Below are 19267 nucleotides of genomic sequence, written 5' to 3' on the forward strand. Positions count from 1 at the left end.
GACTCTCTTCCTACCACACTGACTACTGCCTGTGTACGGTCGCTAGATTCCAGAATTATTCTCTTTTGATTTGAGCCATCATTTGAGGTCACTAACAAGGCAACATGAAACTCCTCAGTCATGAAATTACATGTAGAAGTGATGCAAGGGACTCCTTAATGAAAATAAATTGGGTAATTGCTGTCTCGCTTAGGGTTGGAAATTGCAGATTTTCAGCTTTCACGTAGGGTGCGAAAGACGGAAAGAATGACATTTAATATTCATTCTTGTAAAGGTGTTGCTCAGGTTTGTGCTCAAAGAAGCACCTACATAAAAAATCTAAAAGTCCGTCATACTGTGTTGGATCGAGTATGGTCTTCTTTAGGGATCCAACAAAGCATAAGCCACTCTAAAGGAGCTGAGCAACAAAATTCATTCCACCAAATTGAGAGAAACATTAAAGATAACCCCTCAAAACATTAAAAGAAGGTACAAGTAACAAGGCAAATGTAAAAGAAGGCTCGGATGGACAAAGTTTAAGAAGATTGAAACGGATTGCAATTCTGGGTTTTTAAAACTAATTAGCCTTACAGTTATTCAAAGTTGTTTCCAACGTTTGATATAATGCTTAGACTGCATAATGTTTGACAAGAAATTGTAAGTTTGTCATTTACAAGTGATTTCTTTGCTAACGTTAAGTTTCATAGCGCATTAACACAATGAACTAGAGTCTCCTCTCCTTAAGAAAACCCAGTGAAAAAAAAAACAACAACAACAACTCGTCAGGTTTATCAAACTTTTTGGTACGTTTGTAGCCGCCCACGGCTTACTGCACGACAACAACGTGACATTCTCTAATGCAACGTTTTATGGGGTGTTAACCCGTAAGCTGAACATTCGTTAAGGAATTCTACTCTTGGTAAAGTCTCCTGCATTTGACATATTGAACAATTTGGAAAAATCCGGTGACAATTCGATGTTTGAAAGGGAGCGAAAATCGTCTTATTGGTAACTCGTTGCTACTGTCGCCTTTGTGATTGCTAAGCGATTGCAAAGCCGCTTGTGATCACTTTAAACAATCAAAATGCTGTTTGAAATCATTTCACGAACATTATGTGATGCCTTTTTTTTTTTACTATTATCAGAGCTGGAGGAGAGGATTCAGCGTTTTCTAATGCAAGCATAATTCATCAGCTTCGTGAGCAAGTATCGCAGTTGCAAGCGATTGTACAAGAGAAGGAAGAAAACGAGAAGGCAGCAGCGCAGAAACTAGCGATGTACCAGAATCAACTGCACGCCAAAAACAAAGAAGTTGCTACTTTAAAGGACCAATTACAGGCACAGGTTTGTCCTAAATATTGCCAGTGGAGATACTCTCCATGATGCCTATACGGGGAGGCCCCGCCCAAAAGGGGTACCTTTTTCAGGCTTCGGGTATATGTATAGCGTAAGGATTTCGTGAGTTGAAGTATATGAAAGGGTAGGGAAAATCGTCTTTTTTATAGGTGTTCAGAAGGGGTTTTAACTTGAATATTTCTAGCCGACGCATCTTACGGCCGTATCAATTTAATTTATTAAACGCTAGGCAAGAAGACTAACTGATAGTAGGTATGAGATAGGGGTACCATTTGTCAATGGAAGGTAACTGATAGTAGGTATGAGATAGGGGTACCATTTGTCAATGGAAGGTAACTGATAGTAGGTATGAGATAGGGGTACCATTTGTCAATGGAAGGTAACTGATAGTAGGTATGAGATAGGGGTACCATTTGTCAATGGAAGGTAACTGATAGTAGGTATGAGATAGGGGTACCATTTGTCAATGGAAGGCATACGAAAAGGACTACCTTTTCTGTCAAAATTAAAAGGTAACAGTTCGGATAAGGCCTTTACCTATGGAACGTTGTTGAATCCTGATTATATGAGCTTTGCTTCTACAATTATGAAAAGGGTTTTGAGGGTGTTTTAACTAGCCGGCCGTAAGCAAGATTATAGTTGTTATTATGATTAATAAACATCGTACTTGTTCTCAATGAGGGATGGCAAAAGCACGGTAGAAGAGTATTAATTATAGCTGGAGTGTGGTGAAACAGGGAATGATTACAAGCAGAATGTTTTCAATCTGCGTGTTGCTTCATCTGCTTTAAGCGCCGGCAACCGGAATTTTACTTGAGTTACCATGAAAAACTATAGAGAAAGTAGGCTTACTGCAGTAAATTTAAGGGGAGAATTTTTCAAGGCTTTTTTTTTCAATGAAGGAGGAAGGATTAGCAGAGTTGGTTAGTACGCAGCATTCTGTGCGGGAGGTCCTCAGTACGATTCCCAGGTGTGACCTCAAATCCTTCTTTCGACTTCTTCCCTTTCTGTGTAGCTTTAAATACGCGTAAAACGGATCACTGATGGAGAGAGGTCGGATAAAACGAGCGCACTGTCGACCTCAGGGTTGTTAGGGTGGATTTCCACTGTCGCGTAATTTTTATCGTGAGAACGCGCGTAAATAAAATAGAGACAATGTGTGGAAGGTCACGCCTAAACGGAAAAGTTGATCCTTGCTCAACTTTCACGTTTACGCGTGGCCTTTCATACATGTCTCTATTTCATTTACGCGCATAAATTTTACGTCCGTTCACACGGAAACATTACGCGACAGTGGAAATCAACCCTTAGTCAAACGACTATTTCGAGCTACCGACATAAAATAAGGACTCTTTACCTTTACCTGTTACTGTTTATTGGGGCGCTTGTTTATGTATTTTGATTTCCTGAACGAAGTTTTCTTCGACAACTTGGAAAACGTTCTATTTTAAATAGAGTTTCACTGTAGAAGCTTATGGAAGTTGGATATTTTTGGTTATTATTCACAGCCTAAGGCTTCCGCTTGGGTTAAAACGGACCCAAACGCATCCACAGACGAGATCGCATCGTTGCGCACTGACATCGCTGAGAAGGAGCGAAAAATTGCTCAACTATCCAACGAAAATGAAAAGCTTAACAAGCAAAAAATGCAGTCCACGACACTGCTGAACGGGTTACAGAGAGAAAACTCTGCAAAGGACGCCTTAGTGCATCAGGCGAAGAGAGAGATTGGAAAACTTAAGAAGGAACTACGTGAAAAGGATTCAACAATTTCCACCATGTCGACGAAGGTTAGGTATAATACACGAAAACTAACGTTGCCTTAACCTCAAAGATAATTTTAAACGTAGCCTGCGAGTACAGCTTTCTCTCAACACTCCCCCTTCGTTGTGAGGTTTCGAGAGGCGCCCTCAGCTACGTGGAAAAGGCAGTAGCAAGCTCTCCATTTCTGGAGGTAACGAAGCCAGCCTCGAGGGACTCGCGACTCCACCAAATGGCCATGGAGAGTTTGTTCGCAGGGTACGACGTGAAACGATTACTTTTTCCGCGTTACACGTTCGGCTGTATCGAGGGTCACCAATAGGTTTTTTTTGGGATCCGGAATTTCCCTTCTTTGAATCTCGGGATTCGGGATTTGCCTTATTTGAGGGCCGGGATTCGGAATTTTAAAGCAAAATGGAGCTGAGATGTGCACGGGATGCTAGTCTCCCTCGCAGCCGTTTTAGTGTCGTCACACAACGTTCCTAGTGGAGGCAAAATCCTTTCTCAGGTTAAACCATAAAAGTTAATGCAAAGATCTGTGTAGCCTACGTGGCAGGCGCTATATCCCCTACCCCTTTCGACGCCTGCTACGTAGGTTTTGATATGTGGTGATTTGAGTTCGTATAGACGCCTTTAAACTGCCAACAGCTGTCTAATATGAAACTTTATAAAAACAGCCTGCGACCAAGCTTTCTATTTTGTGTGGCGCGAAGCGAGCACGTGTGAGGCAGAGGAAAGTAAAGCCCTCGTTTCTTTCTTCAACCTACTCTCTCGTGTCTCCTGTCGTGTGTCGCTTGCATGTGGCTTCAAACAATGTAACTCCACTGAAAAGCTTGCTCGCATGTAGAGTAACACAGAAGAGTCACTTGTACAATCAGTCGACTACACATAAGGGAGTTTTAGTAGAGGCGTTTTGAGCGACGCACGTCAATCGGAAGTCAGGTCGTTTCCCTGTTAATCCCCTGACGCCACCAGATTTGTATTGCTAAGTGTTTTAACTCTTATAGAGACAATCTGCCCTAAAATTAGGACGAGGCCACTAGCCAAAAGGCATAAACGCTACTTCCAGTTGACGTGCATCGTTTCAGAATGCCCTTTCTTAAGCTCACTAATGAACCGTTGGAACTAAAGCTACAAAGCAGCTTAAGCAACTACGACGGCGACGGCTACGAAAACATCACTTAAAAAGTGAATTCGCGAGGCTTTAAACTTTATCGCGCTTATTCCATCTCGTTCAATTCGTCAAATATTGACAAATTTTCCAAGAGTTGAACTCTAAAAGACTGTATTGAAGTTCAGAGAAAGAAAAAGAAGGTCTTTGTCTTGTGTTCACGTCCTCCACAAAATGTGAAATCAGGGAGTTTCACGTCGTAGTCGTGCAGTGACGGCAAAGAAATGTACAAAAAAGCGTGATGCACGTGCAAAGTTGTTTTATAACATAGCGCGCGTGCTTGCCCTATATTGGTCCTATTGAGCAGCTATGAACAAAATCTTTATTTACGCAAGCCCGTGCATAAATAACATGACGTAAGCATTTTTTTTTTACCTAGCTGCAAAGTTGTCGTCTTTTAAGCTGCAGTGCACTTTTCCTTCTCTTTAAAATATGGAAGAAACCAGCGAAGAATTGCCCAATTTTTCTATGGGCATTGACCTTTTAGGTCCTGATCCAACAAGCAGCAAAAATAAAGCCGAATTAAAAAAAACTAGCAAGTTGCGCGTTTCGCAAATTTGTCGAAGACCAGCTGCAGCAAATTTTGGCCGAAAGACATTTACTGGGAACAGAACAGACACCAACTGGTCATCAACAACAGTTAAAGGCAAAATTTCCGTTTTTATTGTTGTTTTTAAATTTGTTATGCACTTTGTTATCTCTTGACAATCCGACTGAAGCGGGAAAATTTCTATCGCAATAACAACACAAATTACACAAGAAGACATAAATTAATTTATTACTCACAAAAACAACTGCTGCCAGGTCTTCTCAAGAAGCCGTAATGATCAGCCAATGTTCGTAAATGAATATAAGTTTAAAGAAGGATGACAGACGTCTTCGCTAAAAACATGTTTTCTGGATTTCGCCGAGCAAAACGTAAACATCTTTTCAGCAAATCCAAACCATACTCCACGACTTCTTACGAACATGTTAGTTTTAACTTTAGGTGAACTTTAAGACTCTTTTACCTTTGTTTCTGCTTAGTTTCCATTGATCGTTAACGAATAAAGAAGCAAATTTTCTTTCTCACTTTTACAGAAAGAATATTTTCATTCAAACTAGTCGATTGTGGCGTGTTCGTAATCAGCCAATAGAACCGTTTGTTATTGTATCGCGCGTTACGAGAATTTTGCAGTTAATCAAAAAGTAAGCATTTTTGTGAGCTTTGTTATAAAAGAATTTGCTCATGCTTTTAGCTGTGCGTATATCGAGTTATGGATGCACTTGGGAAGTTTGGAGAGCACTCAAGAAGCTAGAGTTGCACTCGGCTATCGCCTCGTGCAACTCTCACGCATCTTTCGTGCTCTCCAAACTTCCCGCGTGCATCCATAACTCGATATACGCACGCTAAGCATGAACAAATTCTTAAGTTTTGCCAATCCAAACCTATTGCTTTTTTACTGTTCTCGTTGCCGTCGTCTTTGCTTAAGCTCACTTATATGTCACTAAAAACGACAACGTTCAAAGTGCCCAATCTCCTTTTAACATCCTGTAAAGTATTTTTCACTTAAGGGTTAATCAGGGGCACCCAACGACGGTTTGCTCCTAAATACATTGAAAACACTTTTTAGGCTATCCAGAGTACTTTAAGATATCTAGAAAAGCATTATAAGCGGCGTTGTAAAATTTGTATATGTTCGGTCATCCTAGGGAAACTTGAGTCTTTTCGAAATTACAAGGGCTTGAATATTATTTTCCCGAAATTTTCGATGAAATTTGACGTATTACGAAAGTGATACATTTTCTTATTGATCTCTCCGTCACATTTTTGAATCGGAAAATTCTGGGTCTCCTTTTTTCTATGAAAAATAACCTAACTTGGGAAGTAAAATGCGAAAACTAATCTTCAGAAAATCGTCGGGAATTTATTAGATAAGCTTCGAAAATTGTTGATGAATGAAACGGTCGTCTAGAAATTTGTATCCGTCGTCCAAGTGACTGATAGAAAATTCTAGGGAATAGTTGCTTTTCCGAACAAATATTCTAAAGAAAACAGTCGTTGGGTGCCCCTGGGTTAATAAATATGTACAAACTGTATGTAACGTTCAAGCTTTCTTTCTCTTATTTTCAGCTGGGAGGCAGAAGGCCGCTAAAGAAGTGGAGAAAGAGGCACAAAAATTAGAACAAGAGCTTTATCCAACAAAAGGGGTAAGAATTGAGTGATCTGTTATAAAGGTCTTCCCATCTGAAACATCACCTTTTTTATTTTAGAGTTCTGGGTTTAACACCTTGTAATCGGTCTTATAATTAGTAAACAGCCCGTACATAGGTACAGTTTCCATCGTGTTTCATTTTCCATTATGTGGAATAATGGTTAAGGATGTACTAAATAATTAGTTAATTTAACTATCTTAACCATTTTTCTAAGAGCCTGTTTACATGGAGGTGGAGGACCCAAGGCAGGTGAGGTAACCCGCCTGTCCATATAATCTCTCATTTTAATTTGATCACGTCTACATGATGGGTGGGGTGACCCGCCAAATGTTACCTCACCTACCTGGGTCCCCCACCTCCGTGTAAACAGGCTCTAAATCATGTGCTTCTCTTCATTGAAATTGCGCCCGCAGTAACATATTAAATTCCCTTTTCAAACGTTACCAAGGACCTGTCATTTGGTTAGTAGTCAGTAGTGAGCTCAGAAACTTGACAAGCCTCAAAACATTCAAGAAACATATACGCGGTGTGGACCTTTCTAGCCATATAGATAATAATAGTAACTGCTGTGACTTGTGTAAATTCAGAGTCATGAACATTTGTATATAGTTTTAGGTTTTAGGTAAGATCATTAATTTAAAAGTCATGTAATAGATTAGGGCCAGTTCTTACGAAAGTGTCCCCAATTAGCTGATATAACTGTTGAGCTAAATACATTGACAATAAAACAAAGTTATTATTATTATTCTTAAACGCTTAAAACTTTTTTGTACTTATTCGTTATTACATACATAACGCAACGGAGTGTTAGAGAGATGTTAAGCCTATATTTTTCAGATGTTTACAGGATAATTTGGTTGGCTAAATTTCATAGAAATTGGTCAAATATTCGCAGAGTTATGACGCTATGAGGGATTAATTCATGGCAAGCCTTACATAACTCTAATCAACAATGTTTTTGTACAAAGTTACATGTAATAAGTAAAGCCAAGACAATTAAGTATCCTTTTATCGTCATTGTTAACACGTTTTACCCGAAGGCTATTGATAAACCCACATTCCTTTCTGTCCAGTTCATTCTCGTAAGCCGCCATTTTGTTTTCGTGCACAGTAATTTATAGGGAGTTATTATAACTCGAAAAATGGAGTAAAACTTTTTGGAGTTAAAATAACTCCGAAAAAAATAACTGTACTGTAAGGAGTTAAATTAACCCCACTAGAGCAGTTATTATAACTCCTTGAAAATTACGGTTGCTATTAAGCTTCCGAAGTGACTGTATTACGCTTGCAAATGCGTGCAGCGAGCGTGCAGCAGGAAGTTCGTTTACTTGTTTACTTAGTGTAATGGATTCGGCTTTTGAGCTTTTGTGTTGTTGATACATCTTCATGTTTTAAAAACAAAACGAGACAAATGTCCTTTCAGGAATGTCAATAAACTGAATAGTTATGTTTCCCTGTAGTTTCTTAGTTAATACCAAAGAAGTCTGGATTGTCCAAAATTAAGTTTTATCACAAATTAAATATCCTTGTTTCTATTAATGCTCTTGTCTGTCGCAAAATGTCTGTTTTTTTTTTCTCATTCCGTTGTTTTTAATGGGGTCATAATTCGTTCTATATTGTCTAAATGTCTAGGTTTGATCTGATCTGAGCGGCTGACAGGTTTTCAGAGTCCGTTGAAGTTCAATGAATGTCAAGCCACTTGAAAAAAACGTGTAAATTTTCTGCACAGAGCCACGCAATATTTTAGGTTTATCGGGAAAGTCACAGTTTGAATTTTTGCGGAAAGTGAAGCGTTCAAGTGTCCATGAAAGCGGCTACTGGAAGAAGCTAATACCAACCGTAATCACAGTTTTATTTCGTTGTAGTTATACATGTAATAATTTCAATGCATGCTTGTATTGCAAGCTCGTTAGCGCAGGTAATTCCTTGTAACTAATTGCTCGTTTAAGTAGCTTTTTCTTTTTCTGCCGGTTTTTCATGCATTAAGTTTAGCCGCAGGATTATTTGTAAACGGCTTGCTTTGGCAGTTCATTGAGATATATCATTTGTGCAGCGTTACCCAAGCCTGTATTCAAACAGAGCGTCGACTCTTGTCTGTTCCTGTGAATGAGAGTACCAATTATGTTATTTTAATTCTTTGATTTCTTTTTTTGCCCTTTTCAGAAACTTCAAACCACAGAGAAGCAATTGAAGGAAAGGATTAAAATCATCGCTGATTTAGAACACAAGTTAGAGAAGATGAGAGATCATCTCAGCGAAGGAAGACAGGTTAGTTGCCATAGCACCTAGACCTGAATATCCCGGATGTTGTGCCTGAATCAGAGCAAGTCCAACCACATTGCGGAAGTTCATAATATTACGTACCAAATTTTATAATTCTCCAACCAGGAGTCAAACCCATGACTTTCTGGTTATTGCCTTTTTATAGGAAATTAACGACTCACGAATTTAAGTCGCGTTAATTTTTTGAAACGTTAATTTTCCCGCCGTTAATGTGGAGCTTTGATTTCCACGATCATAAAGGGGCTGTGTCACGGCTGTCCAGTTCACTTTGTCAATATCTAGTGCCAATTATGCGTTCTTATTTGCTATGGAACTTACAGCTGAACTTAACGTTATCGGAGAAATTACTCGTAAATGACAAAATCCCACGCATTATAGTAAACGCTAAAAACCACAAAAATGAATCTTCTTCAAGTTTGTCCATCTGTGCCTTCTATTGTATTTGTTTTGTTATATATCTGTCTGGATTTGTTAAAACGTGGCTAAAGAAATTTCAAGTGCATTTTAACTATTTGACATCTAAGTGGAATGGGAAGCAGTTAAAAGTCACTAGCTGAAGCTAAACAATGACAGCATTATTGCTGGCAATAGACGGTAAAGTTCTCTCACAGAAGTAACAGGATTTTGCGATGAAATAAACAACATTTGAAACGTTCAGAAATTAGTCAGCCAAACGGTGAGGCCCACAGCTCAGTGTCGGCCGAAAACAGATTAAGAATCCACAATCTTTGAGCACAGAATAGGCTTTCTAAGACAAAATCACCTGAACTAAACACTCACGGAGCGTTTTTATGTTTGACACAAAGTATTCTAGTAACACGAGCTCAACCGCACATACCTGAGATTTGTCTGTCAACACTTTCGGTAAATCACACTATGAATGACTTTCGCGGCAATCACAACACTTCCCAAAACCACTCATAATACTTCCACACTTAAAGGGACAGTGTCCCGATTATGCGCACGCGCGAGTGTCATCTGTTTTTTCTTCAAAAGACAATAGAACTGTCAAATTGACCCCACAATATTTCCTTCCGGACAGCACCGCCGACAGAGATTTGTTGTTTATATTCTCAAGTAGTATTTTAGACTTTCGAAGAAGTCTTTCGTCTTATATAAAAATTTGGCTCGCGGTTCGAAGACTCATCGCGATTTTATCGCTAGCTGGGCCGCCTCGCGACCCGAAAATCTCGTTCCGCTCGCTTTAAAAACATATTTTCTAATTTGAAACTCGTGTCAGAGGTCAATCGCTCCAAGTCCAGTAATATCTGCCTGATTTGCTCGCGTTCTAGCCTCAAACGTTTGAGAGACATAAATAAAAATGCAATCTCAACGCTATGAATCATCACAAAGGTTAGTCAAGAATGATATTATGATTCATGTCACTAGTTTTTCAGAACGTGTAGCGCCTGTTTGTTCGATTTTGTCGGCCGTAGGGAGATTCATTTAAAAGTTTACTAACGCGTCGTTGCAAAACATTCTGCTTCACGAAGCTCCCCTCCACAAGATCTCCTCAGTCACATCAATGTCTCAACGGTTTCTTTCTTACATTCTTTATTGTTGCTGTTTCATTTCTGCGTATTCCTTTCACAATTATCTGAGCTTGTATGGAAGCTAGCAGAAGAAATAAGCCTTCAATCGGCATCATAGTGCTTCCAATCTTTTGGTCCTCCGGCCAACGGCAATAAAAGTAACGCCAAAAAATCCAGATTTTGCCCAAATAGAAACTTAGCAGGAACAATATATCATTGATCTATAATCCTGAGAAGTTTTAGTGTCGTATTGAACCCGGCCAAGCGCGATGCAAACGGATTTTTCAAGATTCTCTTACTCTCCTCGCATCTTTTGATTTCGCGACATCCTGTCCAAAAATCAAAGTTTGGTGCATGCGCAGTAACGGCATACTGTTCCTTTAACACGGGCAAAACATCGTCAAATTACTCCGTAAAACTCTCGCTTTCTCCACATAAATCGTCACATGGAACATTTCTCGACTCACTGACAGTCGATTTATTCGAGATCCCGGATGTAAACCAGCGGTTGAAAAGGAGACATACAGCCCCCGCCTTTTGCACAATTTTTACTGGGCTGCCTGTGCGCCCAGTCATAAAATGGGCTTTCGGTCGTCGGTGTCAAAAGTGGTCTCCCGGGGGAGGGAAGACACGAGGGTCTGGTACCGAGAAACGATGTTCTCACAAATGGTTTCATATGAGTTTCTCTTGCACGAACCCTTGCACGGATACTTTTTGTACCTCGTCTGCGCTCCCCCTGAAAAACCCACAAAGCGTTGCGAACCTGAAGAAGGCTATTTGCGTTGTTCGAAGCGATTCGATCATGGGAGTCACTCTATAATTTTTTTATTGTTCGAGTTTAAGTCAGTTAGATGATGTTGGCGCTGGGAAACTCAGAGAAATGCTCGCGTTGCATTCAAACCGACACGCTGTTCACGGTAGGTTCACACTAAAAGATGACTGTGAGCATCAGATTTGGAACGCCGTGGCCGCTTCGTGAACTCAAAGAGAGAATTATCGATCGATGTAGTACATGAGCAATTAAGAAGCACAATTTATGAGCAAGGTATTTCACCAGTTGACGACACTATGGCTGAAGACTTGATTGTAAGCCTTCGTAGTCAGTGAAGCGAACAACTCAGTTGCCGATGAATGGCACTACGCACGTCTATGAGCGAGGGACGTGACAACTTTGCCATGTTAGACTGGCTTTTCCTTTAAATATTTCCTTCTATTTAATGCAACACACGCCACTTTGGAGGTCTAAATTTCGGATACTGAGGATAAAGAAGACACGGACAAAAATAGGGACTCTGAGAATTTCGCGCACAATGCACAAGTTTAAAGCTTCACCGGAACATCCCATCCGCATTAGCGAGTTTCAGAAACATGCCTTTGTAAGTTTTTTAGCTCTCGTGATGTTTCTTGATATTTCTTTTACCATTTTATGAAGATGTTAACTGAAGTCACCGCAAAATGGAAACTTAAAAAAGCGTATAATCCATTTATCTCGAAACATAACACACAGGGGCGGATCCAGGTTTTTTTTTAGGAGGGGTGCACTCGTCTCTTGCTCTACTTCAACACCAATAAACTACATAGTTCTTTTTTTTTTTGCAGAATACCAGTTGTATTAGAAAACCGCAGGTCATCTCAGGGAGGGGTGCGCACCCCCTGCACCCTCCCCCTAGATCCGCCCCTGACACACATGACTTATACGACCTTTATTTTCGTAAAGGTGTTTTGAATACGAACGAACACAGTCAATGTGAGGGGCAAAAACAGCATTAATATAAATGAACCATAGGGTTTTAACTAATATAAGGGTCAATTATTGTGCATTGAGATGAATCGCTTGAAAAGAGAGACTTCGCTTGAAGATGTGATCAGAAGTAAACAAAGGCATAATAGTGCGTCACGTTCAGTCTTTTTAATATCCAAGGAGTCACTGTGAATAGTGTTTCCATATTATTTAGCTGGCACAAAAACTTCGGACGAGTTATAAAGCGGCATAGTTATCTTCCATGAAGAAAAGTTCGTCTTGGGTGAGACAAACAGAACTGGAGCGAATTTTTAACTCGCATCGGTATCAGGTAAAAAATATGTTATCGATCGTTTCATCTATTTACATTGTTTGAAGTGCGTGCTGGTGAACGCAACATGCGAGCGAGAAGTCTGTAAACTTTTTTAGGTCTCAAAATGCTAAGGATTTTATTTCTTTAAGTTAGAGAAAAATACCATGAGGAAAATCTTAAAACTGAATATTTTTCTTCTTGTGGAAAAAATAGTGCGTTTTCTTGTAGACTGTGGACCGCAAATTAGGATCGCACTTTTCACAAACATCCGAATTCCGAAGTTCAGAAGCCAACCGACGATTGCGTTTTTCGCTGCTGTCAATCATCTTAACGGACCTCTTAGGAAACAAAACTCTACTTCACGGGTTCAAAAGGTCATGGTTTGTGATTTGTGGATTTCGATCCGTTTTGTGTGTTTCTCTGTTTCAAGGTTCGTTGCTTTTGATCGTAATTATGATTGACGGCAGCGATAAACACTATTTGTCTCCATTTTGGTAAATATCCGTGCTATTTAAAACAACTGATCAAGTTAAGAGCTACTGCTTACTCCCTACGGGGTACTAATATTTTATCACTTCCTAAGCCGTCTACAACCACATATGGTCTAAATTCCTTTAGCTATTCATCTGTTAAGTACTGGAATTCTCTACCTGATCACTTTAGAAAGACTGTAGATTTTAGTGAATTTAAGCTCAAATTGTTAGTGCACGGTTTTAGTTAATAATACATTAATTAATATTATATTATATATGTTGTAACTTTTAAAATTAGTTAGGATCGGAGACACTAGCTATGTAAGCTACACTAAAATCCGAGGATAAATAAAGTTTATGTATGTATGTATGTATGTAATTGTGAAGGTGGCTTTTGAACTTTAGAGTTCGCATGTTTGTGAAAAGCGCAGTAAAGTCTCCGTGCAGTCAGTGAGGCCCCTGGATCAGGCGGGATCAATGGGCAGTTAACTGTCTGTTTTAGTATACTTCTGGTTTTCATATAATACAATATTTATGTCTAGTGTAAATCAGCTCATTATACTCGTAGAACGACAACAATTTTTGGAATTTCCAGTTACGTCACGTTATACTGTCACGCTGTATTTACGGGCACAGAGGGATTAGGGGAGGGGTACGTGGAAATAATGCAAATTGTTTCCTGCTTAGAATTAATGGCTAACTTGTCTATTTTTATTCATAGTGGTGGAATTTAAAAGTTATTATACAGCCCCCACTTAAAAATGGTACTCTTTTTTTTGGGTTACGAAAGTCTTTCAAAAGGGTACAATGTTTTGAATGAGTTTATGTTTCAGTCTCACTTGAGGTTCTGTCGCATGCAATGGTTGCCGACAAGGTTTTATGGTAGCCTGAGTGTGTATAGCCGCCCCCTCCCCTCAGAAAAAATAGCCCCTTGGCAGCCCAGTTAAAAATCGCCTTTCGGCGATTCTTGTTTAACTAAGTCTTTGGCCTGGTCAGAAATCAGCATGAATTCCCATCTTGCCGAATATTTAATATTGTTTGCCACAATTTTGGCAACTGACAGTTTATTATTATTATTATTATTATTATTATTATTATTATTATTATTATTATTATTATTATTATTATTATTATTATTATTATTACTATTATTTTTTTTTCAATACTTTTTATTTTTATTGAAATTTGTTTTGTTACTTACTGACATATTTATTTACTTATTTATTATTTTACTTTCTGCTGTGTATTAATGTTGTTAATTTGTTGTCAATTAAAAAAAACTCTTGCCGAATAGATTTCAACCCTAGAACCTACTTTGTGCGGCCAAAGACTTGTTACTATGGCGTACATTTGCGGACAAAAATAATTGAAAATAAAAGACAATTTGAAGTTCAAAAATTAGACTATCCATGTCGAAATCTCGTCCTATGAATTTGAAATCGCAATGAACGCAGTCGAAATAGCATCATTCGAACTTGAAGTTATTTTGAAGAAGTTGAAACTATAAAGGGAAAACTCGACATCGCGGATGTTGAAGTTCAAATCACCATTCCAACTAAAATGCAAATTACATGATTTGAACTTCAATTCACCTTCTCCACTCTAATAAGCCACTTAATCGTCAACAATGCAACCATAATCTTCCACAAAATTCCAAATGAAACCTTTAATTTGAACTTAAAGTCACGTCACATATTCGAATTCGAAAAACCAAAATTTTAATTCAAAAGGAAGCGGAAGTAAAAATACACAGCAACCGGAAATGATAAGAGTTTCGCTACATTGTACATACGGGATGTTTGCATAACTGCATTTTGGCGCGAAAAGATTTCCCTTCACTCGAACTCTCTGGTCAATATGGCGGACAATGTGAATGATAAGGGTGACTCTAGGACAATCCAACAGATTCTGGGCTGTAGTGGCAAACTTAAACTTTATAAAAGGAGAAGCGTTAAGGTTTCTGAGAACAAATTACTCTCAATTTACTTTTGAGGAAAACATGAGCAATTTCAAAACACGCCTGCAGAATAGAGATTACTCAGCTAGAATTGTAGAAAAACACCTTTCAGAGATTAAATTCTCTGATAGAGAAATGTCGCTAGCGCAGAAAATACTGCCCTTTGTAACACAATACCGTCTGACATTGCCTAACCTAATGGACACACTCATGGGGAAATGGCACCTTATAGAAAATCAACCGCAACTGAGAGAAATCTTTAAGGAGCCCCCATCATCTCATATCGTAAGGGAAAATCCCTAAAGGACATCCTAGTTAAAGCTAAGCTATGAAGGCTTTATTAGAATTTATTTATCCGCGAACTGCAGGAGTCGTGTAGGCTTGTCAACACTGTTAGCAGAGTTGACAAAGTTCTCTGGTGCATGGTGAGCATCAAGTCGACGAAATAAAAATTCAGAATTATCGTATGATACTGAGTTTAGATTAGTTTCTGATGCCTCAAAAAGTGTAACCAGTCCAACGAAAAACTCTTCGTTGTTCGGTAGCCATCGAGCAGCCATGACGATGATCACATCAGAGATGAGGAAAGCTCAGGTTCCAAGCCTCCCATCCGTAGACTCGTACCTAGTCGTCACTCGGTTTCTGTGTATTTTTACTTCCGCTTCCTTTCGAATTGAAATTTTGGTTTTTCGAATTCGAATATGTGACGTGACTTTAAAGTTCAAATTAAAGGTTTCATTTGGAATTTTGTGGAAGATTATGGTTGCATTGTTGACGATTAAGTGGCTTATTAGAGTGGAGAAGGTGAATTGAAGTTCAAATCATGTAATTTGCATTTTAGTTGGAATGGTGATTTGAACTTCAACATCCGCGATATCGAGTTTTCCCTTTATAGTTTCAACTTGTTCAAAGTAACTTCAATTTCGAATGATGCCATTTCGACTACGTTCATTGCGATTTCAAATTCATAGGACGAGATTTCGACATGGATAGTCTAATTTTTGAACTTCAAATTGTCTTTTTTTTTCAATTATTTTTGTCCGCAAATGTACGCCATATGTTACTGCCAACAATAAAGCTCGCAATATCCAATCTTTCCGTCTCAAGCCCGGGATCAGTCTTTTACCCGTGTAGCCCGAAAGGAGACGAAATACCAGAAGATATTGGACGTAGCAGACTTTGCCAGACGAGAGAATTGTTCCTTCATAAGGCTTAATGATGCCTTCCGGAAAACTTTGCTCAAGGCGGCCAAAAAAACTCTAAGATAACCCACCATGAGAGCCGAGGTCAGTCTAATACGCTCGCTGATTTCAAACTGACATACAATGAGAACTATGGGAAGTTATGAAAAACTTTTTTTTTTTTGGAGGGGGGGGGGGGGGGGGGGGGGGCGGGGTAATAGGTTAAAAGCCAGCGAGAAACTCATCAAAGTCTATGTACTGTGGCCTATCCGGTACCGATTGAATAAATAAAAGGTAACTATGAAAAAAAAAAAAAAAAAAAAACATGCTCCACTACAAGGTTCAGTCAGAGGGTATATAAGAGAGATTTCTGTAGCCATGTTTTTGCAAATCCAGACAGATATATGTTCTTATAATGTTTTGAGCTGTTATTTTTATGATTCACTCAATTTGGTGGCAGTTCCTACTGCTTGAATTTTGATAAATTTCGTGACACAGCTCCTTTAATTTCCACTATTTTGCATACACTTCTGACGTTCTTGACACCTAGGAAAGAGGAGTATTTTATCAGGTTGGAGATCCGTCAGTAACAGTGAAACTGTCAAGAACCCTCGAAGTGGCCAGATTTCTTCGTTAGACATAAGTCCGACATATTTCTGTACTACCTATGATCAGCGGAATTGTGAGACAATCGTTCTCAAATGGGATCTTTCCGACCTTATTAAAAACATCGCTGGTTCGTCCAAAATTGAAAAAGCCTGATCTTAAACCTTATTTATTAGCGAACTACAGACCTATAGCTAACATACCATTCCTCTCCAAGGTATTAGAAAAATCAGCTGCCATCCAAGTTCACAACTACTTGAATGACAATGATCTGTTTCCTGCCTTACAGTCTGTTTATAGGAAATATCACTCAACAGAGACTGCGCTACTCAGAGTTACCGATGACATCCTAAAGACTCTTGTCTCCAACGGTGAAGTAATACTTGTGCTACTTAACCTGTCCGCAGCTTTCGACACCCTAGATCACCAAATTCTCGTCGCGAGGCTAAGAAAATATTTTAATTTCACAGAAACAGCTCTTAAATGGTTCTCCTCTTACTTGCTTGGCCGATCTCAGCGAGTTTCTATAGCGGATGCAACATCTCCGCCACGATGTTTAGAGTATGGCGTTCCTCAATTCTGAATACCGCAGCTCGAATGATAACAGAAGCCTGCAGCTCTGACCACATTACATCTTTATTAAAGAGCCTGCACTGGCTACCTGTGAAAGCAAGGATTCATTTTAAGATTCTTCTTATCACATATAAGATCTTAAATGGAAAATCTGCTGGATGTCTGGAACCTCTGATTAAGGATTATCATCCATCAAGAGCTCTACGATCGTCATCCCGTTCGCTATTATGCACCCCAGCCATAAAATCCAAAACATATGGAGGACGCGCGTTTTCCACTGCAGCACCTCAGTTATGGAACACTACCCCAGAATATATCAAAAATGCGGACAGTGTTACAACATTTAAAACAAAACTTAAAACATTTCTTTTCAGGAAATGTTTCAATTGATTCTCATGCTTAACATTTTAGGTTTTTTTTTAAAAGTTTTACAACTGACTTGATTATTGATTTTCATGCCTTACATTTTAGGATTTTTAAGTTTTACAAGTTGGTTTTAAAGTTTTTACAAACATGATAACATTTTAGGATTTTTTTTTTTAAAGTTTTACAATACTTGATGTATAATGTCACAATAGGCTAGAAATGTAATGATCTTCAATCGGCTTTCATACTGTAAAGCGCATTGAGGATAGAAATGCGCTTAATAAGAATCTATATTATTATTATTATTATTATTATTAAGAAGATTGAAGGGAAAAAAAATAATCCCTTAATAGCCGTTGACATCGGGAATTGAACTATGTGTTCTCAGAGATAACAAAGTTCAATTTTGTGAAAACTTTTATGTTTTGAGCCAAAACAATGTCCGCTAAGGAAGGTTAATACATGTACAAAACAGAGTTCCATGCACTTACTCTGCTGGACTCGAAGAAGTTGCAACTTGACTGCAGTTTCATTCAGTTCTCGGTCAGCGGACATAAGTTCCTATAAACTGACAAAATACAACCTCGGACACCTTGGCTTTTACACATTCACATCGCGCGTAGTCATTTATAAGGGCATTGAGATTGAATTTTTAGGGAAAATGGGGTGAATTGAGAATTAACGAAAGAAGAGAAGAAAAGGGTTTACACGTAATAAAGTAGGCAGATTTAGCACAGACAACGCAACCACAGTTTCGGCGACGCGCGCAGATCTTAGAAAAGCCGTGCCTTAACCAATGACAGAGAAGCAAATTGACAAGCCTGTGTACAGACCCCCCTCCCCACAGGAAAAGAGGAGGGGGAGGGGGGGGGGGTCTGTACAAGAGCGACCGATTTATCACCGGCCATAAATTTTAATTCAACAGTTTTAGATCGAATGAAGTTTCGTCAAGATTTTAATGGGAAAATGCTGAAATGTACGAAAAACAAGGCTTTAACCAAATTAGGCTCTGAATTTCAGCAAGAGAGGTTTTCAGTTATAAAGTAGGTGCATAGTAAATCAGAAAGATCTCTTTCAGCCCTAAAAATGGGACCGTTTCGGTAAGTAAAATGCAGTCCTATTTTTGAATCTCATTTTGGCTCCCTTAAATCAGGGCCAATATAGTCCAACTACCTAGGGTTGATTTGGACCCAGTAGCTGAAATGGGCCCCAGCGTGGGCTGGAAGAGCGTTTAGATTGGGCTGTTTTCGTTTGAACTGTGTTCAATGACTCCAGGAGGGGCTGGATCAGATATCGGCCTGCAGGGCTGAATTTGTACTTTGAGGCTGAAACAGTTCTTTCTTATTTTCAGTGTGGTCATCATCTCTACACGATATGCCACTGTAGCCACTACACACATTCTCAAAAGCTTTTATAAATAATACTTTTACCATTTATTCAATAGATACATGTATAACTTACATATCTCTCTATCTACCATTGGCGACAAAATTAATTGAGACACTGCGCCCTAAAGGGTCTGTCTGACTTTTTGCCATCCCCTCGGTACATTGCTGTGTTGCTGTTCGAGCTACCTGCAGAAAACATAAAACACTCCAACTTTGAATGGAGGAGACAGAGGAGAGGTGTGGATTGTTTTGTTCTCCGGAGTTACACCATTTGAGGAAAATGTCTCAACAATGTTGTCGCCGATCTTCTTCTGTTATGTAGTCTGAAATTAAGCGACACTAAGTGAAGTCAGTTATAGATTGCAGAATTAAATATTACCAATCCAGGAGG

At 39.0% G+C, this 19267-nt stretch overlaps 1 long non-coding RNA gene across 1 annotated transcript; it reads left to right on the forward strand.

The window, feature by feature from the left end:
- Positions 1-8434: 8434 nt before the first annotated feature.
- LOC140946047 (uncharacterized) lies at positions 8435-17790 on the forward strand. Its single transcript, XR_012166799.1, has 2 exons — positions 8435-8731; positions 16767-17790. It is a non-coding gene; the product is annotated as an uncharacterized lncRNA (long non-coding RNA).
- The last annotated feature ends 1477 nt before the right edge of the window (positions 17791-19267 follow it).

This window comes from Porites lutea, chromosome 1 (assembly GCF_958299795.1).
Source record: "Porites lutea chromosome 1, jaPorLute2.1, whole genome shotgun sequence".
Classification (NCBI taxonomy): domain Eukaryota; kingdom Metazoa; phylum Cnidaria; class Anthozoa; order Scleractinia; family Poritidae; genus Porites; species Porites lutea.